We start from the raw sequence: 27,679 nt of genomic DNA on the forward strand, positions 1-27,679 counted from the left end.
TCGATCGCGCGGCCTGATTAATCCGATCCCAATCACACGAGGGCGGGGTTGGTGGCGATGGGTGGCGCACCCCGGTGCAGCCACTGGGGTGGCACCGAAGCGGGGTGACTATGGGTTCAGACAAACAGGGTAATAGATGCACGACCACACCTGCCCGTCATCGAGTAAACAAGTGCTGGGGACGTTACCTTCTTCATGTTCTGTGCCATGTCGTATCTCTCGGCCTGTTCTGCTCCGTCTGGCAGCAAGGCTGTGTGCGGTCGTTGGCTCCGCCGTCTCTTTCGCGGTCGTTGGCTCCGCCGTCTCTTTCGGCCGTGGCCGCTTCATGGTGTAAACAGGAGGCGGCCGCCACTCACTGTCCCTGCCAGAGCAGAGCGATCTCAGGCTGCGCCCCTGAGCTCTGCGGCAAGGGAAAGGACGCCTCCATCTTCGGCCGGTGCCGCCATCAGGAAACAAGCGGGAGGGGGCGGGAAAGGGGGAGGAGAGACGCAGAAGACGGCCGGAGCAGGAAGGCGGGTGCCGGCTCAATGCCGGACCAGATTCGGGTGCGGGAGAGAACACGGACGGCGGGAGGGGGGCGGGAGAGAACACGGACGGCGGGAGGGGGGCGGGAGAGGACACGGACGGCGGGAGGGGGGCGGGAGAGGACACGGACGGCGGGAAAGGGGAGGGAACGGGAAAAAACGTAACTCCGCCCAGGGAAAAAATGTCGGGAACGCCCCCGAATCTGGTCCGGCCTTGACGGACAGATCCGGCACTCAATGGCTAGCCTCCATTTATGGAGCTAGCCAATGAGAGCCGGGGGACGTTCCCGAAGTGCTTAGTGTCGACATAGGATTTCACCTGCGCTGAAAAGCTGCGCAGAGCGCAGCCTTTCGGCAGGCGAAACCCAAAAAGGGCAACAAAGCAGACCCAAAGAATCATTGTCCCATCTCGCTCTTGAGATTCCTCTGTGAAAGTGATGAGTAGGATCCTACTGAAGAGGCTAGAGGAATGGGTTCAGGATCACTCCATTTTATCACTGACTCAGTTTGGTTTTAGAAAGGGCTTAGGGGCCCTAAGCCCTTTCTAAAACCAAAGTTAGGGGCCATCGAGCGATGCACTTACTTGGATCTGCTGATCAGGAAATACACCATAGCGAAACCAGGGACCCTGTATTTCTGTTTTTCAGATCTAAGCAGTGCAGTTGACTTAATAGCTCATACTATTCTTTGGTCATTGCTGCTTACTTGTGGTGCCCCCAGGACAATTATAGGTTTCCTGGCATGCTTATGAATGATTACACATTTCTATAGCGCATGGTTACCCTGAGGCATCCCAGCGCTTAAAAGTAGACGAGAATTTAACTATTAACATTTGATTTAGCATACATGGAGAATGTACGTCCACTTTTAAAGTAGGGAGAGGTATTCGACATGGCTGTGTCTTAGCCCCTTTATTGTTCTCACTGTTTATCAATGGGGTGGATAATGTTTTGCAGTCTGTGGAAGCCGATGCTCCCTGTGCCGCCGGGCGCTCTATACCAGTGTTGTTATATGCAGACAACGCTGTTTTGCTATCCAGGACCCTGGATGATCTACAGAAACTGATGAGTGTTTTTGGGGAGTTTATGTCATCTAACAAAAAGTAGATCAATAAATCCAAAACCATGACTATGATTTGTGGGAATAAACCAAAAACATTTAGATTGTTCTTTCTAGATTATACCCCAATTGTTAATGTATACTCTTACTGGTATTTTGGCGTCCTATTTTCGAGCAATGGGTCCTGGGCACAACAGATATTAAACGCTAAAGTGAAAATGAGTAGAAATTCCTATGGGAATTTTAAGCTATCGGCAAAATTGTGTAGCTGACCAATTAGAGAAATGGTAGGGATTTATAGGGCCAGTGTGGTAGCTCCTGCCTCCTATGGGGCTGGTCTATGGTGATATATCATTAGAAGATCTTTGCATGTTAAGGAAAATAGTTTTCTAAGACGTCTACTTTGTTTACCTCCTTCCGCTTCAACTGTGATTGCTCACTGAGACGTCGGTTTACACCACCCGGAGGACCTACTTATGGTAAGACATTTGCTGCTCTAGCTTTCTATATGGGCAAAAGAAGAAACTGTTTTACCAAATCAATCATCCTTGATTGTCTAACCTTGGATAACACCTTGTGTATTCCTTGGCTAGCTTACATTAATTCCTCTTTTAGCACCTTGTTTAAAATGTCAGTTTGGGCTGATCCTACCCAGATATTATCACCTACTAAGAATCATATAAAATAATCTATATGCAGTATAGATCCGATAGGCATATTGGCAATGAAATATTGAAACTGACTGTGGTTTTCTTCATATCACCTACTCCTGAGGTGGGACGTTTAAGTTATTTATCATGTGTCACCAACATACAGCACACTTTTCTGACTACAAGATTCAGATTTACGATTGTGCACCATCTGGTGGCTTTTCCTATCATGAGATCCCGCCCTCCTGAAACGACCCCTTGCCCCTGCGATGGCCTGAGTATCAAAGTATGATGCACTTTGTTATTTTGTAACCTATATTTGAATTATAGGCCTTTTTTTTCTTAAACCTTTATTTGCTTCTTAGAACATTGATCCCCAAAGTTGAACTTAAATTCTTGCTTGCATTAAATACCATCTAGTGTGTTTTAATGTTGCCCTTTTTACTCTGAAAGCCATTACTATAAGGAAAAGTGTTATGTACTAAATTGGCCCTGGTTTTGGAATCCTGTACAAAAAAATAAGTGCTGATGGTCTATATATTTTAACATATGTGTTGCTGGGAGATGTTTAATAATCACACATACTCTGAAGGGGGAGAGGCAAAGTTCCACTACTCCAGCCTCCCCTTGCACATAAGTTTCACACACACGGAGGAGTAGGGAAGGTGTATTCCAAGACTCGCACGTGCTTTGTGAAAAACTACTGCTCTCACTCACATATTCGTAATATGCTTGATCATTGGGCTTGCTTCAGTACGCCCCTGCGCAGGCTAACGCTTGGGGCGGAGCAAAGGGAGGAGAAGACAAAACAAACATAACATTTTGGGATCACCGAAAGAAAAGTGCAGTGAAGTTTAAAATAGTTCAAAGGTGTCCCCTTACGACCATTTATTCCTCCCCCCCCCTTGGTGTAAAAACATAAAGGATGGTGGTGATAAGAGAAGATTAAGAGTTCCTTCATCCCTCCTTACCGCCAATTTGTCGATATTTGTCTGCCGTTTGCTACATGTCCACAGTGTTGGTCACACCAGCATTCCTCAGGACCCTTAAGATCCCAAAATGTGTAACCCTCTGTACCTCGGTTAGGTACCTTTGGAAAGTGTAACTTCGAAGAGTAAGGGTTCCCCTATGTAACTTACACTAGGTAATCTGCCTACCAAACAAAGCATGTGCACTTGCTACCTTTTTTCTTCCTGTGGAGAAAGATGTTGCCTGGCATGTTTTCTTTTTTATTGTTGGCGGGGTGGCAAAGGAAAGGGGTGTCCTGCACAGTCCCACCCTAGAAATGAATTATTCCCTCTTTTGACAAGCAAAAAACTCTAATCATTGCTACAGTGAGAATGGCCGAGAAATCGTTTGTGAATACCCATGAAATCACAAGTTTGTGAGTATGTATGCCTTTTTCTGAACATCTCTACTCTGGAACATTCACAATATCGCATTCTGTGAATACGAAATGTAAATTGTCACTGAATCAAGCCTTATAGATGTGTAGGGAAACAACCTTCACAACGCAGTCATTACATCGCACTACCTTTACATAGCTGTCATTACATTGCAACATCCTTTACATAGCATGTCATTACAATGCAGCCATTACATCGCATATCACTACAACGCAGGCATTACATTGCAAGAAATTACAACGGATACCATCACAACGCATAGTACCCTTACACTATCCAACACTTACCCTACTGTTGCACTCACTGGAGTTAGAATAGTAATGTTTACCCTTACACTATCCAACACTTACCCTAGTGTTGCACTCACTGGAGTTAGAATAGTAATGTTTACCCTTACACTATCCAACACTTACCCTACTGTTGCACTCACTGGAGTTAGAATAGTAATTATTACCCCTATACTATCTAACATTTACCTTAAATGCAATGTAACCGTATGCATTGTAATGGTATGTGTTGTAAAGGTAGAATGTGATGTAATGGAATGCATTGTAAAGGTAGTTTCTGAAAATGTGATGTGTTGGCATGCGATGTAAAAGAATGCGTTGTAAAGGATGTTGCGATGTAAAAATTGCATTGTAAAGGCATGCATTGTAAATGTATGTGTTGTAACATCATACATTCGTATGTGTAAGCTAAAATTACATTTGCATTTGGGCTTCCACAGGTGTTCTATAGTCAAAGACCCAGTTTAATAAAACCAGCACAAGGTACAATAAAATCTACAGCGCCACTTTGAACGAATGGTGAAAAAAACTGTGCATTGCCATATTTACACAGTGTTCAATCCCAACCATTTGATGGACCACACTCTGAAAAGTTGGTGCTGTAATTTACAATGAAAATCACTGCTGCCCACCACACAAGCAATCATGCAAAATAACAGTACATCCACTTATCCAATCACAAAGGAGGGCCTCTGGGCTTTTTGGACAGGTCCAGCATACGTGCCCAAACTTAGTAAAGATGCACAAAGTATGCTGTTCCTAATTCCGAGACAGGGGAAAACTAGGGGAACCGGTTTTGCGTGGTCATGAGAAGTAGGAAGATGGGGATTCCTCCTCTTAGAATTTGGGGCCCTCACACACCCGGCTGGTGTCATGCTTCATCATAGGGCTGCTCCTTGTCAGGTCGGCGCTGCAGTACCTGAGGGGCTCCCTATGAGGGGCTCTTTTCTTCCAAATTGCCATTTGGTGCCATGTGTGTGAGGGGCCTAACCCTTGTAGATGAGTGAGTGGAGGTGTGTAACCTAAATGAAGTTTAAAACAGGTTTGGAAGTACCAACGAAAACAATTTTAAGCAAGAGGTCTCCCAACCTGATTGAGCATAGCATATCTGATTTGATGACCATTGGCAGTGTTGAAAAGACTGGGCCCAACTAAGGTCTGAGATACATTGCACAAAGGTGAGCATAACATCAAACGCAAGGGAGACTCCAGTTAACCTTCTGGCAGATATTTCAGACCCACCCTGTATCAACCTGTGCCATTGAGCGTACTGGATTGTTGGCATGTGCATCTGAAAGTATGGATGGGTCATGCCACTGCCAGGCACATATCTGCCATTAACCGGACCTGTGTCTGAGCTCAAGATCCGTTCAGTGGTATAGACCTCTCAGCAATTCCCTATTTCCATGTGGGCCACTTCACCGCTCTGCCTGTGTGTAGAGTTATCAACGGAAGGACTGGTCTTGGTGGGGCCCAAGCTCATAGATTGCTTTTAAAATCGTTACACCCACTCCCTAGTTTCTTGGCTAATACAGTCCCTGCACCTGATGTTTACCACGACTTCTCTCCAGTTCACAAAAAGGAGAAGGAAGAAAGGAACCATTTCGAAAGACTTGCTTCCTGCGATGTGAAACACTAGCTAAATGTGCCAGTGATGCGCATGTCATGTCAGTCGGTTCTCATATTGGAGTTTTGTTCGTATAAACACAACACCATAATTCAAACTCCAGGTGCATTAAGAACCCCACATTGGCAGCATAAGGTGGGGAGTCAGTATATGTAGCATAAAACTTTTTAAAACATGATTCCACTGGTGTCCGAACAAAATCTCATAAAAAGCATTGGAAGAGAACAGCAATCATGTTAAAGCTTTGGAGTGAGGGGGAAGATGGAAAGGGGAGGGTGGAAGAAGGATGGATGGAGAGACGGATCAGGAATGGATGGAGAGAAACACGAGAGCATGTACAGATGGAAGGGGAGACAGATGGAAGGGTGAATGGACAGAAGGATGGACCAAGGCTGAAAGTTTGGTTGGAGAGAATGATGAATGGATGGGTGAGAGACGTGGAAGGGAGGACGGACAAATTCGTTAAGTACAGTGCATAAAAGGCACCAATTGATGGGATTGTTGTCAAGATTCATTCGGGAAAGCAACCAAACGAGAGCTGGACTCGCTCGCCTCACGTGCACATTCATTACCATCCGGTACATGCTTCAGTCTGGAGAGGGCCAGGGGTGTGGCATTTTTTTTGTTTGTTTTACTTGCGATGGGAAACAGCTTATCCGCCGTGCCCAGGTCTATAAACCACTAACCTTCCCATTATGCCACTGCATCCTGCGCGCGCGCACGTACGCTTTCAGAATGTGCCCGTACAATAACGCTAAGTGCACCTAGCGGATTCTTAGACAGTCTTACAATGATCAGCGTCAGCGGACTGAGACCCCTTCGGCTCCATCTGAGGCACCTCTCTGTGGGAGCTAGCCTTGATCTGGGGTCGTCGCACAGGGGCTGATGCTACTAGGAAGACTCTTTAAGCGCACACGCGCAGACCAAGGTCTCCCATGCACTGTCACGGCGAGCCCTTTGACACATATGTTGGGCCCCTCACCACCTGCAACTGAGGGCGCCTCACGCTGGGGGCACCTCAAACACTGCCACACCCCCCAAAACGCCACATCCTCTCCGGCTTCGACACTCTCCTCTCCCTCTCTCAGGAAGTTCCTGCACCCCAGCCGTCACTATCTGCTGAACTGTGAAACCTACCCTCTCTGTCACTATCCTTTACCCATCTCTGTTATTTCGATGGATCATGAAAACCCCCACGCCCGCGACTTCACCCGCTCCACTACCCATGCATATCCATCCCTGCCTCTCTCTTCCTATCACTCTTTCCACTCCCTTTACCTTCCTCCCTTCTCCATCCCTCTGTCACCCCGCCACTCTACCTCATTTATTCACCGTATCACCCTTTTCTTTTCCACCCATCCCCATCAACTCTTTCTTGCCTTCCATGTCTTCTTCTAACCACTCTCTCCATTAGGGCAACAATCTCTCCCTCTTCCCTCAATTGCACCTTCCTCTTCTACCCGTCCCATCTTTTTCTGTTCATCCCGTGCTGTTCTCTCTATCCCTCCTCCCTCCCAACCCACCCTTCCTACTCTCGTCCATCCCTAGCCTGCTTATGCCTGCCTCCCTCACCCGTATCTCCCCTCATAATTTCTCAGAACCATACCATGTCTCTGCATTACCTCTATACCCTTTCTCCCTTATCTGGTCAGCCTTCACTGTCTCCCCATTCCTCCATCCTCTGCCCCTCCCCTCACCTGGTATCCCCCGGTCTCTCTCGGTCCCTCCTGCAGCTGCACAATGAATGAAGCGGGCGGGCGGCGTCTTTAAGAGAGACAGCGCCTGCCTGGGGATGGCCTCAGACGAGGAACGCCCACTGCACGCAGAGAGGCGGGGCTAAAACGACGAGGCGGGTTTACCGAGAGCGACCCCTATCAATAGGCACGCATCATTCTGAGCAAGGCAAGAGACGAGGCGCAAGGGCAGAGCCACGAAGAGGAACAGAAAAGGTGCAAGCCCAGCCCCTTACCCCCAGATAGACGTCTGGACAAGCCAGGAATAGGGCCAGTCACAGGGCTCCTTATTTCTAACGGGAACATAAGCAATTGGGGAGTCATTGTTGAAGGAACCCTGGACGGGCCGAGGGCTCGAGGCGCAATCTTGGATTCTGTCAAGGACTGGAACATACCACTGGTGACACGAGAAGAGACAGAATCTCAGACAGAATCAATAACAGGGTCAGAGAAAGGATCAGCAATAGGCTCAAGGCCAGGGACTGTGTCAGGATAGAACCCAAAAAAGAGCCAGAGACAGGATGAGGGATGGAACTGGGAGCACAAGTAGAAATCGCACTACGACCAGATCCTGGCAGAATCACGTAGAAGACATGGGCAGAGGCAGAACATGGGCAGGCCCAGGTAAAGACCCATTGACAGCACTACAAACCAGGACAGAAACATACGAACATGCTAGGACACCAACCACAACAAGAACAGGATTCGATCAAAGACGAACTGACAGACAGGGCAGGAGACAGGAACACGAACAGGAGTTAAGGTAGCTGTAGTGTCCTGCTGGACACGTTCTAGTGTTCAGCTTCCTGTTGTACCCACTCTGAACACCCACCCATCACAGGCTTCACCAGTCAGGTGACCCTGTAAATGAAAAAGGGGCCTGGAGCACGTGCCTTGGGCCAGCTATCAGTACACTAAGCATGCCTCTGTCTGCATTAATTGTGTAGCATGTGGGCCTGGGGTCCACAACACTACAATTGGGACAAGGGGGTCTGACCCCACCGGCCCACTGCCCAGAGTGAAGTGCTGTGACGGTGACAGCCGTATCAGAGCTGCGGTGTAGTTCAACCCAGGCAGAAGGCTAGGTGTGCTGAACAGGGGGTGAAGAATGAAACCATCCGCCTCCACCACCTCACTGCGCCTGCTGCCACCCGCCTGTGGGAGATAGCGTGAAGTGGCGGCTGTGTGAAGAAGTGCATACAGCGCCAGCCCCATAAGGTGAGACAGGGCTGTCATCTGAAAAGCTGCAAGAGCTGCGATTAAGCTAAGCCTGTGCTGACGGCAACAATCTGGATGGTGGCGAAACACTACTCCCAGCAGAGTGGTCTCCGATGCATGAGCCCCCCTCAACAATGCCAGCCTCCAAGACGCCTGCACACAACTCTACGCCCACCTTGCTGGACGGGAGACAGGAGCGGTGCGGCGGCACTGCAAGAGACCCTGCACACAGGGAAGAAGTGCATGGATCACCCCCAGCTGTTTCCACCCAGGCATCCACCCACACCTGCAGTGACATGTATAGAGCAGCTGCAGTGGCCCACAAGTACCGTAGCTACACAGAGCATCTTGAATGCGAAGGCCCAGGCCCGGGCTAGCATAAAATAATTAAAAGAGAACATGGTTACAGTGCGCACAGACAAGCTACCGGCAAAAGGCTGCACTGCACACTTAATTCCAGCAGAGCAGGAAGACTGTATTTGCCCTACTTACCACCTGCATCGAAATACCAGCAATGCCCCAGGCTATGTAGGACAGAAAAGAAAGTGCATAAGGGGCTGTGGTGTCCTCCGGCAGTTGCAGGCACCGCGGTCCTCTAACTCAGTGAGTAGGCCTTCCTCTTCATGCTGCCAGCTCCCGACGAGCACCGAGCGCCCCCAGGCAGCCTCCTGGTTATTAGGTTTCACCTAGCGACGCAGCGCATGCACTGCTCGCTTGCAAGACTATTGTTGTCGGTTTTGCTTCGGAAGCGGGGTGGAAGCTCCACCCATGCTTCTGATTAGCGTGCTTCAAAAATGCACGCTTTTAATTGGAAGGGAGGCATGTTTGTACCTCCCCCTGTCTCCTGTTTGCTGTGCCTGCCCAGACAGGAGATGTGCACGCGCACAGCGTCTCTTTTGCTTGTGGCGTTTCCGGCATTGTATTATGTGCGAAGTGCGTGCTTTCACTTTCCTTTTGTTCGCGCATTGCGTCTCTGGCGATCTCAGCTGCTGCTTGTTAATCTGCAGCGTCATCTCGGTACTCTTTAGCCTGATCTTTAACATACAGTGGACCCATCGGCGCTCTCTCTTTGCTCTTTTGCTCAGCAGTGACACAGTGTGGTACGTGCTGCACGCTTGCTGGAAAGGGCCCCCCTCCCAGCGCATCTAACCCCTGGTGGTGTGAGCGTGCACTGGCTGGCGTCGGTCTTCTATCTCCCACACACGCCCCTCGCGACCTCAGCCTCGGAGTGTTAAAGCTGCCTGCTCAGAAACCTAGCGGAGCTGAGAGATGTCGCACACTCCTCTCTGGGGCCCTGGTAGGTCTCACTTCATTGATGCTCTGTTTCTGAATCCGCTGCTGCCAGTCAGTCTCCTCATCTGCGCACCCTTGCCTGCTGCTGCTCCTGACAGCGCAGCCTCACACCGCAGGTTCGCTGTCTGGATCCCAGTTTTGGTGGCCACTTGCTTCTGTATTATTTGAACTAGTACGTACTCTGTGATTTTCTGTACTATTGGTGTGGACGGACCCAGTGATATGTGTACGTGCTTCGCGGGTTTATTGTCAGTCACTCAGTGGAAGGTCTGTCTCGGGTCGCTGGGGCCACGGAACGTGTCGGCCGGCAGTGAGTAGGGTGCATGAGAAACCTTTTTTTTTTTTTTTTAAAGATTTTATTAGAAGAAGTTTTTACAAAACAGTACAGAGTAAGCCGATCGAAGGCAACATTGGTAAATGTAAACATACGCATCGGTAATAATACATACAGGCTTGTTACGGCGCTTGTGTGCTGGTTATACATAGGCTGCTTGGGTCCTTGTCATTACATACAGGTCCTATGCATTGCCCCCTACGGTCGGAAGAGATCGTGTGTAGAGGTAAGTAGGACGGAGACAAGAAGAAAAGAGAGAGAAAGGATGGACCCAAGTGCGGTAAATAGAGGCTTGTATGGCCAGAGAGTTTGCAGACGGGTTACCCCGGGGGGGGGGGTGGGTCTATGTGAGGCCAGATGGTGCATTCACGGCAGTTTCTGCGAGGCAAGGTATTTGTCCAGGGAGAGCCACATCTCATTGCCGCGTCCAATTTGTGGTGTTCGATTTTTCGTTATGTTGTCTGCTCCCCTTAGGAAGGTGACCCAGTTGAACCATACTTTGAAAGTGGCCTTCCCTGTATCCTTCCAGTTAGACAGGATTGTCTTGGTTGCCGCCGTGAGGAGCAGGTCAATAAGGCTCCTATCGTTGGCGGATTGAATCTCTGGCGCTGTGAATGCGTTTGCTATGCCGAGGAGGTCCGGTTTTGGAGTGTACCCAGTTACATTGTGGATGAAATCTGTTACTTTCCCCCAGAAATTTTTAACTTTGGGGCATTGGACAATCATATGTTCTAGGTCACCTCTCTGTTTCTGACAGTTCCAGCATAGGCCGTTGTCTGTGAGCCCGACCGCTGCTAAGCGTGCCGGGGTCCAGTATGCTCTGTGTAGGAGCCAGAATTTAGTTTGTGCTAGTGTGGAGGTGACTTTGTTCCTGCTTGCCGAGGCCCAGAGGAGGGCTTTTTCTTTTTCACTAAACCGCCCTGCGTTTAGTGTTTCCCAGTGATCTATGACTTTCCTGTTTAAATTGGTTGTTTTGACCCTTAGTAATTTGTATAGGTAAGATGTTTGGTGCCCAAGTTTGTTGAGATTTGACAGGTATTGGTGTATTGTTGGTACCTCTTTGCTTAATTTTGCTCTAGTGATTTCCGCTTTGATTTTGAGGAAGTTATATAATTCTATGTCTGGGAGGTCGTGCGCTTTTTGTAGGTTAGAGAAGGTGGACGGGGATCCTCGTTCTTCTAGTTGGGATGGGGTGTGGATACCTCGCTGGAGCCAGGCGGTTATGTTAAGTACGATGTTCTTGTATTTAATTTTGGTGTTGAACCAAATGAATTCGTGTTTTGTGTTTTTTATACTCTTTCCCATTCTTTTGTCTACTTGCAGGAGGGCTTTTTTGGTGTTTCTGAGGATTGTGTTTTGGCTTCCGGGTGTTGTTAGCCGTGAGGAGGGCCGCCGGGTTCATGCCCAGCAGAGCTTTCTCTAGTTCTAGCCAAGCTGGTGTGTATCCCTGTTCCTGCGTAAGCCAGTATATGCCTTGCCTGGCGAGGCAGGCTGACTGGAAAGTCTTAAAGTTTGTGACGTTGAGCCTCCCTAGGTCCTTGCTGAGCCTGAGTTTCTGGAGAGTAATCCAGGCTTTTTTACCCCTCCAGAGGAACGAGTTTATCATTGTGTCCAGTTTTTTGTGGAATTCTTCCGTGACTATCAGTGGCAGCATGCTCAGCAGGTAGTTGACCATGGGGGTTACCATCATTTTAATAGTTTCTACTCTGCCCCACCAACTGACGTACTTGGGGGACCATGCGTCTAGTCTGTCCTTTATTTTGTTTAGTATTGATTTTTCATTATGCTCAAGTGTTGACCTGAGGTCCCTGTCAAAGTAGATACCTAGGTATTTTAGTGCCCTCTTCTGTCAGAGTAGGCCGGAGGTTCCTATCACTCCCCTGGTGGTATGGACGTTGAGTGGCTTGCATTTGGACTTGCTTCTGTTAAGCTTGTACCCTGCTACATTAGCATACACTTCAATGGTGATCATTAGTGCATCTATTGAGGGCTCGGGGTTCTCTGTCATGATGAGTATGTCATCGGCACATGCTGCTAGTTTGACCGTATTCCCATTGACCTCCACCCCCTTAATCTCGGCATTGTTCCTGATCATGGTCAGTAGGGGTTCTAGGGTCAATAGGAACAGATCCGGGGATAGTGGGCAGCCTTGTCTGGTTCCTCTTTCCAGAGATAGGGCCTCTGATGTGCCTCCATTCACCACAACTCGGGCTTTGGGTGCCTTGAACAGTGCCATCACCATTGCCCTATACTTCTCGCCTAGGCCGAACTTCTGCATACACTGGTCGAGGAAGGGCCATGAGACTCTGTCAAAGGCCTTTTCTGCGTCTAGCGCGATCATCACCTCTGGTTTAGTGTTGGAGGAGGCGTAAGTAATTATGTAGCAGAGGAGTCTTGTGTTGTCTTGTGATAGTCTGTTTTTCAGGTAGCCCACTTGCGTTTTGTGTATGAGGTTTGGAAGTTGTGCGTTGAGTTTTCCTGCTAGTATTTTTGCGTATATTTTGCAGTCTACGTTGATTAGGGAGATGGGTCTATAGTTCTGCGGAAATTGCGTGTCTTTGCCTTCTTTGGGGATGACTATGATATTGGCCTCTGCCATTGAGTTTTTCATTTTCCCTACTTTGATGCAGTGTGTGAAAACCTCTTTCAGTGTGTTTCTAATTTGGGGGAGGAAGTGTTTGTAAAATTTGGGTGTGTAGCCGTCTGGCCCCGGTGCCTTATTATCTTTTAGGGCCGCTACTGCCATATCTATTTCTGCCCCTGTTATTTCTGACTCAAGTGATGCACATTGTGACTCTGTTAGTTTGGGTAGGTTGATCTTGCCCAGGAGGGCTGCCCCCCCCATCGGGGTTGAGGTCTTTGTCCTCTTTGTATAACTCCTCATAGAATTCTTTGAAAACTTTGAGAATCTCTTTGTTGGTTGTTTGGGATTTCTTGTTGGCGTCAGTCATGGCTGCTATGGCATGTTGTCTTTGCTTGCTTTTAAGGTAAGAGGCCGGGGCCTTGCCTGCTTTGTTTGCTGAACAGAGATTTATGGCTTTGTACCTGTTAATCCATGTGCCTGCTCTCTCGCTTAGAATCTTATTTAGTTTGTATTTTTTCCTTGTCAGGGTAGTTAGTGTGTTCCTGTCGGCTAGGTTGACACTGTGGTGCATCTCCAGGTCTTTGATCTGTCTCTCTAGTTCTGCTATTGTTTTGTTCCTGTCCGTGTTCATTTTGGCCTTGATGCTTATTATTTTCCCTCTTATTGTGGCCTTCATAGCATCCCAGAACTCTCCATTGTCTATGTCTGGTTTGTCGTTAATTTCTAGATATTCTTTAATGGCTTCCTCTATGGCTGCTGCATTGGTTGGATCCTTAATGACATCGCTATTGAATCTCCATCTACAGCTAGTTTGTTCGTTGTGGCGACCGCTAAGTGTTAGGCTGATGAGGGAGTGGTCTGACACTGTTCTTGGCGCAATCTCTGTATGAGGTAAGTGTGGGTGGCAGAAATAAAGATGTAGTCGATCCTGCTATACGAGTTATGCGGGTGGGAGTAAAATGGTAGTCTCTGGCGTCTGGGTTCTGGAGTCTCCATGGATCTTTGAGGTGGAGTTTGGCGCATAGGTTCCTAAGTGTGTGTTGGGACTGTGTTTGGTGGCTGGTCCTTTGTGGATGTCTGTCTAGAGCTTGGTCCAAAACCTGGTTAAGGTCCCCTGCTACTATCAGTAACTCCTCTTGGGGGAGGCTGCCGAGTTTGTCTCCCACTTCTCCCCATAAGGACTCGTCCTCTGTGTTAGGGCCGTAGATGTTGGCGATGTGTATCGTTTTCTCCCCCCGCTTCAGGCTGGTTATTAGCAGGCGTCCATCCTCGTCCGCCTGGTGTTCGAGTAGGGTCAGTCTGGCTTTCTTATTTATTAGCGTTACTACTCCTCTTTTTTTGTGAATGGCTGGCGAGCACAAGGTTAGTCCACCCAGTTCGCCTTTAGGCGCTGTGCGTCCTCTTCGGAAAGTTTTGTTTCCTGCAGGACATATACATCACTTTTTAGTTTGGTTAGATAGTTCATTATCTTCCTCCTCTTTATCGGGTGGTTGAGCCCTTTGACGTTGAGTGAGGTTATTTTCAGGTCTGAGAGTAGTTGGGGTCACTGTGTGTTGTCATGGTAAGTGTATTTTGTCGCTCTTGTTTGGTGCTGTCTGTAAGGGGTTGTCTCCCATGCGTTTTGGTCTGTCCACCCCTCTCCTAGTGCCTCCCTGCATGCCCCGTCTGGACTGTCTGCGGTGCGTGATGGCTGGGAATGTGTGTCCGTTGAGAATGTAAGAAGTAGAGAAAGAAAGAAAAAGGAATATATGGTCTGTACTGGCCTACCCCCCCTGGCCCCCAACCAATCCCTCCCCCTGCATTTCGAAAATTGGGCGTGCGACAGCAAAGTTCCCTCCCCCCACTCCTCCCCCGAGGGTTTCCAGTTGTCTACAGTATTAAAGGATATACATTTGGTCCGTGTGGAAGATGGTGCCGTGTTGAGCTCCCACTCGTCCCAGGGTGGCTGAGGTAGGCGTGCTACCTTGAGGTAGTGTCAGTTTGCAGAGTCAATGACAGGGTCCACCACGGGATGGAGGAATGTCTTCTTTGTGAGTTCATGTTCGAGATAAAGGCTGTACCGTGAGGTAGAGTGTTGCTTGAGGTAGAAACGTTGATCGTGTGCTTGAGTTCTTTTGTGTGCATGGTTATTGTCCATTGCAGGCCTGGTTTGCTGCACTCGTGTTATCCGATGATGCTCTTCTCTTCGCAGTCTCTGTGCGTTGCGACTCCATGTCCTCCACCGGGGGGCCGAGTAAGTGTCTTCTCAGTTCTCCGGGTCATCGAAGATCAGTGGGTGACCCTTGTCCACGATTCTCAGTCTTGCCGGCCCTGCAAAGCTGAAGGTGATATTGTCCTTTCTCATTCTGTCTCTCAGGGCAAGGAATCCTTTCCTTGTTTCGACTGTTTGGCGCGAGAAGTCTTGGGTGATTATTATTTTGGTATCTTTCCACTTTAGTGTTTGATTTTTCCTGGACACTGCAAATATTGCCTTGGTCTGCTGCGATCTAAGGGGCCTGCAAATAATCGGGCGGGGGCCACGTGCGCTTTGGAGTTTCATCGTTGGTACCTGATAGGCCTTGTCTAGTTCGAAGTGTTTGTCAAAGTTTAGACCTGAGATGTGTGTGATGAGCTCCTCTAGGAGGGCTGAGCAGGATCCAGGTTTGTCCTCTTCCCCTTCTGGTACGCCGAGAAGTCTTATGTTGCCTCTTCTTGTGCGGTCGTCTTGCTCAGCCAGCTGTTTCTGTAGGCTGTTGGTGGCTTTGGAGACTGACAGCAGGGCTCTGCTTGATTGCGTGTTGGCGTCTTCAATCTCGCTGATTCTCACTTCCGCTGCATCAATCCTGGTGTTGGTCTTGTGTTGGTCTGCTCTAATGGCTGCTAGCTCAAGTTGCATGTTGTCGATTGTTTGTTTGGTGGATCTAGCAACCTCGTTGCCTTCATTGACTTTCCTGAGGATTGTGTCCAGAGTTGTGTCATTTTTGAGCTTCAAGGGCGAGTCAAGATTGTTTTTGTATTTCTTTACTTCGTTGGTTGCTTTCCCTTCTTGGTTAGACATCTCGCTGAGGTGCCTTCTGGCTAGGTAGCTGTCCAATCTGCCGCTCTTGCGTTGTGTGGCCGAGCTAGAGTGTTCTCCTCTTGGACCCGGTGTGGCTTTGCTCATGTGCTGGCGATCTAGTCTGTATCTGCTAGGGTCACGGATGGCCCTTGTCCTTGTTTTTGCTCCCGCCAGTTCCGCTTGAGGGTGCTAGCTGAGGTATTCTCGTTCTGTGCGTGCCCACTTGCTGTTTATTGGTCAGGATGGCCTCTTCTTCTCCCCTCTTTCTGGTTTGCTTCCCCCCTTGGTACGCTCTGCTTGCTGCTTCTGGTCTGGTGTGTTAAAGCGTTCCTCTGCTTGTACCAGAGCTAGCCCTTGTTTCTGCCAGTGTGCACCTTCAGTTTCGTATTCGCCGTGGGTCTGTTGCTGTAATCGCTGTCGTTTTGTTGCCGTTTCTTGCGTTTCTTACTTGCGCCCACTGGACCGGACCGTTAGCTGCTTTCCCCCTTTTGTGCGGGCGTTCGTTTTGCCTTCTGCTCCTGTTCGCCTGCTTGTCGGCACTGGGTGGGTCCGTGTGGGCTCGGGTGCCTACTTCTGTGGACACCTTCAGTTTCGTGTGGACCGGTTGTCTTGATTGCCCCCGCAGGTCTGGCTTATTCGATGCTTTCCCCCGATTAAATTCACTATTCTACAGGCGCTTGTCTCTCTGTCTTCCGCGCTTTGTTCCAGACTTGCGGTTTTGGTGGGCCGTCCTCTTAATGCTTTTCTCCGATTTGACCCCAGTGATGCAGGCTTATATGTTTGGTGGGTGTATGCTGGCTGCGATGGCTGCTTCCAGTGTGCACCTTCAGTTTCGTATTCCCCGTTGACTTGTTGTCGTTTGATACGTAATACTTGTTCGCACTCTCAGGGTCACCGGCTCGCTGGGCTTTTAGATGTTTCCCTCTGTTTTCTCCCCGGTTTTGCAGGCGCACATATGTACTTCTGTGCCTTTTCGCTGACCTTGTTGCTTCCGGCGGGTGTGTGCTGGCCAAGATGGCCACTGCCAGTGTGCACCTTCGGTTTAGTTTTGCCCCCGATTGGTTATTAGTGTTTTACACGTTGTGCTAGTTCGCACTCATGGGCTCATCGGCACCCCGGCTCCCTGGGCCGTCCTCTTAATGCTTTTCTCCGATTTGACCCCAGTGCTGCAGGCTCTTATGTTTGGTGGGTGTATGCTGGCTGCGATGGCTGCTTCCAGTGTGCACCTTCAGTTTCGTGTTCACCGTTGTCTTGTTGTCGTTTGATACGTTGTACTTGTTCACACTCACTGGCTCACCGGCCTGCCATCTCCCAGGGTTGTTCTCTTAAATACTTCCCTCCGATTTGTCCCCGGTGTTGCAGGCGCACATATACTTGGTGGGTCTATGCTGGCTAAGATGGCTGCTTCCGGTGTGCACCTTCAGTTTCCTCTTCCCTGTTGTCTTGTTGCCGTTTGATACGTAATGCTTGTTCGCACTCTCAGGGTCACTGGCTCGCTGTGCTTTTAGATGTTTCCCTCCGTTTTGTCCCCGGTGTTGCAGGCGCACCTATGTATTTCTGTGCCTTTTCGCCGACCTTGTTGCTTCCGGCGGGTGTGTGCTGGCCAAGATGGCCACTGCCAGTGTGCACCTACGGTTTCGTTTTGCCCCCGCTTGCTTATTAGCCTTTTATAGCGGTTTGGTGCTCGCTTTTCACCACCCTTTTAGCACTCACCTGGCTGGGTAGCTCATGGGTGTGCTATGTTGTCGGTCCTTCTCACTCTCCTCTTCGCGGGGCCAGATCTTCCTCTACCAGGGCTAGCATCGGTGCGGCGCCATTTTCTTCCCTTCTTCGCGTCTGTCTTGGTCTTGTGTTGAAGACCGTTTCTTGGCTTGCGACACTCTTTGGCTGTGGTGGGGTATCTCAGTCTGTGCTCCTGATATTCCGACGTCCGTGCTTGTAGATTGGCTGTTACGCTGATTTAGTTTCGCTCAACAAATCGCCGTTGTTCCTCTCGGGTTGATGGAGGTAACGGACACAGGCGCCCGTCCTCATTGCTGTCCAAGCCACGACCCCTGCATGAGGAAGCTTTGACCTGAGTAATTCATTTACGCAACGACCCTCACTTTTCACGTCTTCCAAAAGTACAGTGTGTCTGGTTTCATGTGATTATGAGCAGATTGATTTGGTAATTAAACTGCACTCTTCGGAACCAGAGATCCGGGTTCGCAAGTTGGTTGCTGTTGCTCGGCGTTGTATGATCCTGCCCAAATTACCCGCGTGTCTTCCTCTGACCCGCGTCTCTTGTCTGGCAAAAGGGAACGGGAGTGCCTCGGTGCATTATGTAAAGTTTGTATTGTATGTTATACATGAAAATCATATTTATAGTGTTTAAAAAAAAAAACATAATGCTTGTAAGTGATTGGCATGGTAGGTTGTTTATCAGGCACACTAGTTTACAAATTGGATTCTGAACCAGACCGACGAATTGGTTTTTGCTGGCCCTTTACTTCCCCTGAGATCTCTTTAATGCGATTGAGTTGTACGCGTGGGTGACTCTGCAAAGGCTGGTAGCAGCTGTGTTCAGTTTCACTTGAAGTTATTCTTTTGACACTGGGACGATTCTTGCACAGTGTTTCATGCAGACGGCGTGTTTGTGTGTGTCTCCGCGAGTGTCTGTGTGTATTTGTGTGTTGACAGGTGTATGTATGCGACTGATGCATTCTTACAGATAGAGCAACATTATTCTCTATTAGTTTAAACACAATACGTTTTTGTACAGCTTGTGTTGTACATGCATGTATATGTAGGCCCTTTCATTTGTGACAGTGAAGAATAAGAAGGATCAGTAAAAAAAATATTTGCCCAAGATCCCACAATTTAGTTAAGCAGGAAGCAGCGATCAATGCAGGTTTTTTGGTTTTACTTTGGACAAATCAGGAACCAAAAAGTTGTCTGTTTGTCTCTCATTTGTACCTCATATGTTAATGCTTTGTTTACCTCTTTCTGGATGAGGGTAGAGCGAGCATGGCAGGCAGAAGTCACATGAAAGCTCAGCTCGATATAGGCTCAAGGTTCCAACAGTACCCAGAGCTGAGCCTGTGCCATGCTTCAGATTCGAGCCTGGCTCGAACTTTCAGTGGCTCACCCACCTCTACTCAAAATAATGGACATTTACTATTTTTGTATGTGTCACAGTACTAAACCTTAGTAGTTTTTGCAGGAGTCCTCTTAAAAAGTCTGTTTAGGCAGACTCATTCATACATGCATGTATTTGACTCCAGCAAAGAAAAATGTAATTTGGCTGATTACACTTCACTACGTATAACTCCACCCCCACAACAATGCTTTATATGATCTGCTCCATTGTGATCTTAGTCTCTGTGCAATTTGGTCCGACGAGCGATTTACTCCATGTGATTTCCTACATGTGGTTTGTTCTACGCTAATTTTTGCTTTGTGATTTATGCGCTGCTGCGAAGCATGCAGTAGTGGAGTATAGCTTTGAAGTCCCGCCCACTCTCCGCCAATACTTTTAATTGGCTTGTGTCATTGTCTTTCGTAAATGCTGGCTTCTGAGTCGTTATTAGGCTTGTTAGTCCCTCCTTGGTACCGCCTTGTCTGCATTTGTTACCTCCCACAACAACTGGACCTTTTACTGGTGTTGTTACATGGTCTGCTATATAAGTTGGTGAGAACTATTTTCTTTAATGCTCTTCCCCTATTCAGCCCACAACATCGCAGCACCCGCCTGCTTTCCTTTTAATAGTGTTTTTTTATCCAAATTACAGTGTGGTCCCCTTTTACTATAGCGGCACACTTATTTATATATTTAATATACAGCGCAGTCCGCTTTCACTTTAGTGGCCTGTTAGAAATGGGGGTCTCTAGTTGGCAGTGGCTGGCCACAGTCCAAGTAGGGACCCATCTTCCTAAGTCAGAGTAAGGGGGCTACACCCTTTGATAACCCCTGCTCAGCCCTTTGGTAACGTAGCACAAGCAGTTAGGCTTATCTCAGAGGCAGTGTGTAAAGCATTTATGATCATACACAGTAACACACAGTAACACAGTGAAGGACACTACAAAGGGACACCACACAAATAGTTATAAAAAATAAGTATCTATATATAAAGACTTAACACAAGGCCAATAACGGTAAAAAGCCACAATACTGAAAAAGGGGGTTACTCTTGAAAGGATGGAAAAAGAGTTCAAAGTGTTCAAATAGGGGTTCAGTTCAAAGCAGGGGTCTCTGTGAACATTTTACTCACAAAGTACCTGAATTTCGTAGCAAAACAAACAAAAGGTCGCAAAGGAGCTGTAGCGATGATTTTCCCCACGCTAGGCCGGCGATGCATTGAATCCTGGCCGCAAGGGAGGATGTTGCGCCGGGCTGCGGGTGCGTGCGGGACAAAGTGACAGGTTTCCTCACGCTAGGCCAGCGATGCGTTGAATGCTTGCCGCGAGGGAGGATGATGCGCTGATCCTGTTGCGTGTGCGATCTCGTTGCGATGAAAGAAAATGGCGCTCCACGAGGAAGCGACGATCCGGGTGCGATGCGAGGAAAATGGCGGACGCACGGCGTCCGCTCTGCGATGATCCGGGGTCAGCGAGCCTTCGAAAAGCCTGCAAACGCGCGATGCAATGATCTCTGAGGTTAGCGAGCACTTTGGGGCCCGCAGACGTGCGATGCGATGATCTTGGGTTTGCGAGAGCTCGGCGGCAGCAGTGCGTGGATTTTTCTTATGCTTTTCGGCTGCGGCGGCTCGCAAACGTGGTTAGCGACGATTTTCAGCTCTCTCTGCTCTGTAGTAGAACTAGAGGCCCTGGAACTCACAGGGGCCTCACCTGCATATAGAAATCCTCACTGGGAGAAATCAGGAGGCTGGTGGGGGAGTCAGATGTACCTGTGACTCCAGCAGGATGCTAGCTCTCTTCTAGCCCTTGGGTGATTGCTTTAGCAAAATAAAAGTCCCTCAAAAGTCCTTTTCCCTCTTCTTCCAAGTCCAAGGGGAATTACTGCAGGCCAATCCAAGAAACAGCACACAAGCACAAGGACAGTCCTCTCCTGCAGATTCCTTCAGTAACACGGACAGAGGTTCCTCTTGACATCCAGGAGCAATACAAATTATAGGGGTTTGGGCACAGATATTTATACCCCAAAAGTCTTTGTTCTCACAAGTCTCTAGTCACTGAACCCAGCCAGAACCAGTTCTGCTCAGGCCTGGAGCACTTTGTTTACCATGCTGCAGTCTTCCTTTCAGAAAGAGGGGGTCTGCCATCAGACGCACAGTAGGAGGTGGAGCCAGCATTCACCTTGCCAGGCACAGCCCTATTCAGGACAAGGAGCGACCCCTCCCCAGTACTCAATGCAGATCCCTCTATTCAACCCAGGTCTGACTCAGCCTGCCTTGCCCCTCTAAACCCAGACAGCCAATGCACATAACAGCAGAGCACACTGGAGGCTTAGGCAAGAAAATACCTACTTTCTAAAAGTGGTATTTTCAAACACAGAATATTAAAACCAACTTCACTAATAGATGCATTTTATTATTCTGAGCTCAGGCATACTAAATTCGATTTTCCACCATGTTCCTTCCCTGAGTCAGATAGGACTATAGTATGTAATAGCCAGTCTGCCCATTCTAGCCTATGGAGAACAGGTAGCCTTGCAGCAGTGAAAAACAAAATGGAGGGGGATTCACTACCAGGACATGCTACACACATCAAACCATGTCCTACCTTATGCGCACAATGCACCTACCGTAGGGGTGACTGACATGAGGCTAAGGGAAGGGTCAGGGACTGGGAAGTGTGGGCACTTCACAGCCAAGATGGCAGTTCTGGATGGGCGCAGACACTGCAGTGGCAGGCCTGAGGTACACTTTACAAGCTACTTCTGTGGGTGGCGCAAACCAGCGCTGCAGGCCCACCAGCAGCATTTGGGTTACCAGTCCTGGGCACACAGGCCACGCTACTAGGGACTACCAGGTAAACCAAATAAGCCAATCAGGGATATACCAATTCACAAGCATATTTACACAGGGAGCATTTGCGCTGTAGCACTGAATAGCATTGGCACAGTGCCCAGAGCATCTAATACCAGCAAAAACAGAGGAGACAATAGCAAAAATGGAAGGGAGACTCACGCCAATGGTGCCAGGTCTAACACGGCCCTAATTACAGAAGATTTTGAAATTAATTATTTTATTAATCACTTTGGGTGAAAGCACCATATGTGCTTTCAGTTTAAATGTTCGTCGCACCCCTTTGTTTAGACGCTGCTCACTGTAACCTAAATATGCGAGCCGCATTTACAAAAAGGCATGCGGCCAACATTAAAGTGCTCTTGCATTTGCGAGACTGAGCTCTTGGCATTAAAAATAGCAATGCTTTTTTATATGTGTATAGCTTTTAAAAACACATACATAAAAGGCATTATCATTTACAATGCCAATAGCTTAAATGCTTGCAAATGTGAGACCTATTGCATTGAAAATGCTTGTTTTTCTCAATCCCTCAGGCTGCAGCGCTATTGAGCAATGTCTCCTCGCACTGCACTGAAGACTTTCATGCCCTGCTAGGCCCGCAGCATCAAGAAAGCTGCTGGGTCCCATGACTAGTGTTGCACTGCCACCTAGTGGCCATTGGGAGGTATTGCATGGAAGAAAAACAACAGGTTCAACAAATCTGCAAGGAACCAGCCAGCAGCACTGTGTAGGCTGGCCTACAGTGACAGTAAATACAACACTACCAGCAGTTGCAGAATTAGACAATAAAAGTCGAGAGGGAGCTGAGTGCATCACATGACCTTGATGGCTGCCTGTTGCTATCACAAGGAAAAACAAGAACTGTTGATCTCCCTGGGCAGAGGAGACTGACTCACCCCCCCCCCAAAAGGTCCTGCTAATTAAACAACAACACACTGAATGCCACATTCCACCAGTGTTCTCCTGCCACCAAAGCGTGCTGCTAGTAATCAGCAACAACAGTCACCAGGTCCAAGAGTGCAATGTGCCACTACAAGAAAGCCCAACAGCTCAAGCCCAACAGAGCTCGCAGGAAAAACAGACTGGCACAAGGACTAGCGAGGCACGCCCTCACAGATGAATACCCAAGAGTGCCAGTGAGAGTGGCGGCCTCGCACGTGAACAGTGCGCGCCAGGAGGCCTCTGTTGACATCTCTGTGGGGAGGAGGCTGCAAAACCATAGTGCCACCTAGCTACAGCCCAAGGCACTGCACAAGTACGAGAGGTACCAAGAGTCTGTACACGGGAGCCTAAATAGTACTCACTCTGTAAGACAAAACCAACAGGTCAATGTACAAGTCATCAACGATTGACATATAATAACAGGAGAAGAGAGAGGAACCAAGAGGGAAAGAAAAGCCCCAGAGGTGCTGGAAAAAATCCCCATCAGCCCGCTCAGTAGCGGAATATCGTCATCTGGGTAGAATGGTTGACAAAAGCAATGTCCATAATGCCCTTCCTTAGGAACCACCCAAGGCTAGCATAGCTTGGACTATTACGTTGACCCTCAACCAACGAAGATGCAGACTGAAAAGGGTTAAATTGCAGTGCTCATAAAGATGTGAAAAAAGGAAAAGAAACAAAATTCATAATCCAAGTGTCATAAAAATACCTACCTTGATGTCATAAAAAACTTTATTGGGTCTGACCATCAAGGTGGTATGGTTAAAAGCAGAGTGAAAATAGCATGCAAGGAATTGCTATTTATCATGAATCTTATATGGTCGACATGTTTCAGCCTTCACAGGCTTTCTTCAGGACCTATGATGTTCTACTGCAATAAAGAATAATTGTGAAGAAACTTACTGGGTCAAAAGATCTCAATAAGTGATTCAGAACTCCAAAAGTAAGGAGTCAAAAAGTCTTCTCCTGTATATGAAACAATCAAAACAAAAAACATTGTTCTTATTGTCAGAAAGAGGAAAATCTAGGTGTATAGTACACTATAGACTCCTACATAATTCAACTCACCCAAATTTAAGGGAGGAAAGACCTCACCTCACCTGGCACTTGCTCACAGTGAAGGAGGCCACGCACTAAAAAAGGAAAGAGGAAAGTAAAAAAACATACGTCTCATTTAATAAGTGTGTTTAAAAGATCAACAACAATGGCATTAATAGGGAGTCCATGGATAGTGATAACATTCCCCGACACAAGGGCCTCCCATGGGTAAGACATGCCTTACACAGTGCCACACACTCAGTTTATGATGGCACAAATACCCATAGGTCTGGATTGAAGTCTCAAGAGTTGTAGGACTTGAAAACAGGACACACCCAAACTCTCGTGGTGTCCTATGTACATGCGAGTATTCATAGGGCGGTAAACAATCGCCCAGTTGTTACGCCAGTTTCACCCATTCAGAATCTTCCAAACAAGTATTCAAAAGTCTTCCAAACAAGTATTCAAAAAGTCCTTCAAAAAGTAAGAAATCCGCAACAGCCCCATGTCCTCACCTCTCCGTCGTTGCCTCGCTCAAGACTGTGAGCCGAGGGGGAGGTGAGGACATCAGGTCTTCAGCACGGAGAAATAGTCAGGCTGCGGACCTGCGAGGGAGCGAGACCCTTTCCCTTCGCGTCCAATCAGGAGTAGAGGCAGCTATGCGGACTATGCTAAATACGCGTTGAGCCCCGAATGGCTGCTCAACTCTGAAAAGGCCCCGCTATTGGTCCATTCTGGGCCAATCAGATCATCGCGCATTAGTGTTGCGTGTCCGGTTAAGAGCTGTCCCTTAATTGGCGCATTCTGGGCCGATGGGGTTAGCCTGTGTGCTCAGTTACGGTCTAACACAGACGGCCGCATCCGAACATTACGAACGCGGTAAACTACCATACAGAAATTGATAGTGTAGATGATAATGTTGTTCCTGCCCTTCAGATCGGACAAAATACAACAAAGAGATTCATTAAGTAATCAAACCAAAAATCATCAAAGCTCTGTACCGTAGCTATCGCTGAAAACTGGCTACTGATTGGATACCCCCGTCCGTAGAATACAGACATTGGACCGCTGTAGGCCAATCACAAAGGGCCGTGTGTATTGTTTACATGCAATCAAAACGTCATTAAAGTACCGTCATTGCAAGGGCAATTTACAATACATCTATTATCATGACCTCTCTCCTTTGCGCCCCATGTGATGCCTATGTATGGGCGCATAAATATACACGCTGCCATGGAGGCATGGAACAACGTATGGAAAACATCAAAGGATTCATATGCACTCAGACACACAAACTACCGTCACATCCTACAAGGTTTACGGTATAAGGTTTGTATCTAGGATGGCTTGCTGGAAATACTAAGGATGGTAGGAGATAAGGTCCAGAAGGTTGAACGCTACCCCCAGGGAGCAAGATCCAAGCATAGGTAACCACCGTGCATGGGCCAATACGAGTACAAAGAGCCAAAGAGACCTCTTAGCTCCAAAGTGGAACAGATTGAAGAACATTGAAAAAATTCATGAAAGAATGGTACCGGCGGGGTGATCAAACAAAGCCTCAGAGTTGCAACCACGGGATGTCATCATTCAGCCCCTCCGTGTCGCTTTTTAGCTTGTACACCCACTTTTGTTCCCTTCTCAGTAGAAACTGTGAGATATCTGTTATGTGGTCAGGTATATAAGGTTGTTCAAGGACCACCCACTCTAGGTCATTTGCCTGATGTTTGGCCTGTATGAAATGGGATGTAAGTCGAGTAGCTTGTTTACTGCGTCTGATAGTACTCTTATGTTCCTGGACGCGTAATTTGATTTTCCTCGTTGTCATCCCAATATATCTTAGCATGCATGGACATGTAATTTGGTATATGACTCTCTCGCTATTGCAATTTGTATGGTGTTTGAGTATCCAAGGACGAGAGGTGCCTATGTCCACTGATGTGGTCTTCCTGGTCTGGGGACAGACCGAACAATTCCCACAGGGATAATGGCCCTGGACAGGTGGAAGATTCCACAGGGTGGATGTGGGTTCATCTACCACTCGACGTGGTCTGGTGTGGACCAGCTCGTCCTTCAGATTTGTTCCTCTTTTAAACGAAAAAAGGGAAAGGGGAATCTTATCACCAGAGCTGTTCAGAATCTTCCACTTCTGTCTGATAATTTTCTGCAGTTTCGACGAAGAGGTGTTAAACGTCGTAACGCAGACCAATTGACCCAGGGGTGGCTTCTCCACCGGTGCCTCTAAAAGGGACTCACGATGATTATTCGAGGCCCGTTTGCATGACGTCCTAATCAAATGCCTAGGGTACTGTCGCGTCATCAGTCTTGTAGAGAGGTCCTTGGCCTGGACTCGAAAATCTGCCACCTCTGAACAATTTCTCCTCACTCTTAAAAACTGTCCAAAGGGGAGGTTCTCCCTTAGTGAGCGTGGATGGTGACTGTCAAACCTTAAAAGTGAGTTCCGCGCCATAGGTTTTCTATAAAGCGAGCTGGCTAGATGACCATCTAGTGGAAAGATCACTAAATCCAAAAATGGTAATTGGTCTCTGCTATGTTCCTGAGTGAACCTCAAAAATGGGTTGAGGCCATTAAGCCAGACGTGGAAGGCTAATAGAGAATGTTCATCGCCACGCCACACCACCAAGATATCGTCTATATACCTTTTCCACACCACCAAATGTTGCTGGTGTGGATTGGTGGCACTCAGTACATGCTGGCTTTCAAAGTTATGCATATAGAGATTCGCCAGACTCGGCGCAAACTTGCTGCCCATTGAGGTCCCAGATGTTTGTAAATATAGGGAGTCCTCAAAAGCAAAAAAGTTTTCGGTCATAGCGATCCTGGCTAGTTCAGTTATGAAATGGACAGGTGTCACACTAACCGGGGGAGACTCTTCTAAGAGTTCCTGAATGGTTTGTAGCGTCTCCCTCTGGGGTATGCAAGTATACAGTGATTCTACATCAAAGCTAGCTAAGATGTCAGAATCCGTGTTGAAATCTACCCCTGGTAACAAACGAAGGACATCCTTCGTGTCCTGAAGGTATGACGGCATCTGCTTAACCAAAGGTTGTAAGAAGACGTCTACAAATGATGACAATGGTTCTAAAAGAGAACCAATCCCAGAGATGATTGGCCGACCCGGAGGTGGTCTGGTCGGTTTATGCACCTTGGGTAGTGTGTAGAAGTAAGGGACAGTGGGGGATTTTGCCACCAAAAAAGTCGCCTCTTGGGAGGTAATCCAGCCTTCTGCGCTAGCCTCCTCTACCAGATGTTTAATCTCGTTAGTGATCCTGGCCGTAGGGTCCAGGTCAAGCAGTGCGTAAAACTGAGTGTTACCTAGTTGCCTCAGACATTCCGTGCGGTATGCTGTGGTGTCCTGAATAACAATGGCCCCACCCTTGTCTGCTGGTTCATAAACCGACCAGACCACCTCCGGGTCGGCCAATCATCTCTGGGATTGGTTCTCTTTTAGAACCATTGTCATCATTTGTAGACGTCTTCTTACAACCTTTGGTTAAGCAGATGCCGTCATACCTTCAGGACACGAAGGATGTCCTTCGTTTGTTACCAGGGGTAGATTTCAACACGGATTCTGACATCTTAGCTAGCTTTGATGTAGAATCACTGTATACTTGCATACCCCAGAGGGAGACGCTACAAACCATTCAGGAACTCTTAGAAGAGTCTCCCCCGGTTAGTGTGACACCTGTCCATTTCATAACTGAACTAGCCAGGATCGCTATGACCGAAAACTTTTTTGCTTTTGAGGACTCCCTATATTTACAAACATCTGGGACCTCAATGGGCAGCAAGTTTGCGCCGAGTCTGGCGAATCTCTATATGCATAACTTTGAAAGCCAGCATGTACTGAGTGCCACCAATCCACACCACCAACATTTGGTGGTGTGGAAAAGGTATATAGACGACATCTTGGTGGTGTGGCGTGGCGATGAACATTCTCTATTAGCCTTCCACGTCTGG

At 48.0% G+C, this 27,679-nt stretch overlaps 1 protein-coding gene across 1 annotated transcript in view; it reads right to left on the reverse strand.

Moving 5' to 3' along the window:
- Positions 1-7,344, reverse strand: part of LOC144768574 (coronin-1A-like) — a 272,005-nt gene extending 264,661 nt beyond the window's left edge. The window contains exon 1 of the mRNA XM_078652351.1: positions 7,251-7,344. The gene's annotated coding sequence lies outside the window, so the exon portion shown is untranslated. The remainder of the gene's footprint in view (positions 1-7,250) is intronic.
- Positions 7,345-27,679: the final 20,335 nt, after the last annotated feature.

This window comes from Lissotriton helveticus, chromosome 7 (genome assembly GCF_964261635.1).
Source record: "Lissotriton helveticus chromosome 7, aLisHel1.1, whole genome shotgun sequence".
In the NCBI taxonomy this organism is placed as follows: Eukaryota; Metazoa; Chordata; class Amphibia; order Caudata; family Salamandridae; genus Lissotriton; species Lissotriton helveticus.